The sequence below is a fragment of the Benincasa hispida genome, chromosome 4 (assembly GCF_009727055.1).
Source record: "Benincasa hispida cultivar B227 chromosome 4, ASM972705v1, whole genome shotgun sequence".
Taxonomy (NCBI): domain Eukaryota; kingdom Viridiplantae; phylum Streptophyta; class Magnoliopsida; order Cucurbitales; family Cucurbitaceae; genus Benincasa; species Benincasa hispida.
In genome coordinates this window covers 69,020,710-69,023,658 of record NC_052352.1, presented here as the reverse complement: position 1 = coordinate 69,023,658, position 2,949 = coordinate 69,020,710, and positions in this window count along the sequence as shown.

Sequence of the window (2,949 nt, the reverse complement as noted above, 5' to 3'; positions counted from 1 at the left end):
GTTGTAACTTCCTCCCTCCTTTTTATTTTAAAATAAAACTAATAATAATAATAATAATAATAAGGAAAATAGTATATTTCTAATTAAATCATTTCCTTAACCCACTTTATACTATTTAATCCCTTTCCTTTTTCCAAAAATAATTAATTCCTGCCATAACTTTTTAAATTGAATTTGAAAATTGAATAATTTTTTGAATAAATTCCACGACAACACTTAAATCCTCGCATTTATACTTTAAATTCAAAATTCCAAATATGCCCTTCAACTAAGGACAATTACTGAAAAGGGAAAAGTTTTACATTATTAATAAATAAATAAAAAGGTGTGGGATGTTACAGCAGTTTTGCACAACTCTTTACTTGACCTCTAGAAATGGATAGGGTTGCTTTAGTCTCTTGTCCTAATCAGCATTTCCTTAAGGTTGGCTCATTAGAACGGGACTCTAGGGCCTAAGGGATTACACTTACACAGAATTGTTAAGGATGTTAACAGATTTTGGACCAAACAATGGTGACTGTTAGATTCAGTTATAAGGAGTTGTTTCTGTCTAATGGTTGAGATTGTCTCATTCCATTGAAGGGGCACTTGATCACCCTACGGTGACTTTTGTCTATCCTCACTTGAGCATCATTGCAAAATAGATGTAACTTACGGTACACTAGAACTATTTTGCTAAAACTTAATTGGTTCTATAAGTGGTTTAATAGAAGTACACTTATTAAGTTTATTCCTTTTTCAACAGTTTTATTTTGGCTACTGCTACTCTTTCATTACTTGCCACCGATAAATTGACTAGCAAAAATTATGCTAGTTGGAAAAATACCATTAACACGATACTAATCATCAATGACCTAAGGTTCATCCTTATGGAGGAGTGTGTCCTCCTATTCCACCTCTTACCATTACTCGAAACGTTCGACAGGCGCACGAGTGCTGGACATGGGCGAACAAAAAGGCCCAAGCGTATATCTTGGCTAGCCTTAACGACTTTTTGGCCAAGAAGCATGAGCCCAATATCACTGTATGCAAGATCATGGGGTCTCAAAGGGGAATGTTCGGACAACCGTCTGCATAGCTCAGGCACGACGCTCTGAAGTACATCTTTAATTCACATATGAAGGAGGGAATATCTGTTTGAGAACATGTTCTCAATATAATGGTGCACTTCAACGTGGTGGAGATGAATGGGTCAAGCATCGATGAGGCCAACCAAGTTAGCAACATTCTGGAGTCGTTACCAGAAAGCTTCCTTCACTTCATTAGCAACGCTATTCTGAATAGGGTTAACTACAACCTTACAACTCTACTTAATGAGTTGTAGACTTTTTAGTCTTTGCTGAAAAGAAAAGAGAAGAAGGTTGGTGAGGCAAATGTTGCTTCATCTTCCAAAAAAGTTCCATAAAGGTTCGACCTTTGAACACTACACCTTCTTCTTCTGGCACCAGAAAGTGGAAGAAGAAGAAGGGTGGTAAGGGGAAGGCGCCTGCTAACCCACAACCTGCTGCTCCAAGGGGTAGGCAACCAGCGAGGGTTGACAACGAGAAGTGTTTCCATTACAACCAAGACGGGCACTGAAAGCAGAATTGCCCAAGATATTTGGCTGAGAAGAAGAAGGCCAAACAAGGTAAATACGATTTACGAGTTTTGGAAACTTGTTTAGTGGAGAATGATGATTCTGCTTGAATTATTGACTCTGGGGCATCTAACCATGTTTGTTCTTCATTTCAGGGAATTAGTTCCTGGTGACAGCTTGGTGCTTGTGAGATGACGATGCGAGTTGGAACCAGGCATGTCATCTCAACTNCAGGACTTATGAATCAAGAAGGTTTTATCGTTAAAAAAAATGACTTCAAGGATCAATTATGGTTATTACGAGGTTATGAAAATGTGTTATCAATTGACTTATGCTTTAGCATCTAAGGACTTCAAAACCTCATTTTCAGAGGGATTTTTAGATTCATCTGCAACAGGGTCTAAGTAATGATATGTGATTGTTTTAAGGCTAAAGAATAATATGAGGATTAGCTCAAGCAAGTTTTATAGCCCATGACAACATAGAGTCTCATGATGAGTTTCTCATGAATGTGAGACTTAATTAGACAGAGTTATTCTCAGACATGTAGACCCTAGGAAAGACATCATAGTTGGCGTTTCTAGAGTAGAAGTAGTTTTCAGTTGACTAGATTTGTTCTGGTATGTATCTTGAGATGACGCATTATATAGTATGACCAGTTTCTTTACTGCACATATGAAGTTTTCCCAGTGACAAAATGGTAACTTCAAATGTATGTTTTTAGTATATAAGACTTTCTTAACTTCATGACCCTTTTTATAGTTCTCAGCTCGGACGTGTAGAAGTGTTGTTGATTTTCAACATCTTAAGTTTCATAGTTATTTATGGAAGGGGTTGTTAAACCTCTTTTGGTACTAGATTTAGCTATGTCAAACGATGACCCTCGTTTTGCATCTAGTTTTTTTGAAGAGTCTCCAGTTAGCATTGGGTACTCGATTAGAATTTGGTACAATTTTTCACCCATAGATTGATTGTCAAATAGAACGTTTGAACCAAATATTAGAAGATATGTTGTGCGCTTGTGCACTAGAGTTTTCAGGGAGTTAGGACTCTCACCTGCATTTAATGGAATTCACATATAATAATAGCTATCCCTCAAACCATACACGAGCATGTAGTCCCTCGTTCTTCGAAGATACTTGAGGATGTTCTTCACTGCAGTCCAGTGACCCTAGCCTGGGTTAGACTGATACCTACTTACTATGCCCATAGCATAGCAGATGTTTGGACGAGTATAGAGCATCGAGTACATCAAACTGCCAATGGCAGACGTATATGGGACCCGTCTCATTTCCTCAACCTCTTGAGGTGTCTTAGGACACATTTCCTTAGACAAAGTGACTCCATGCCTAAACGGAAGTAGGCCCCTCTTG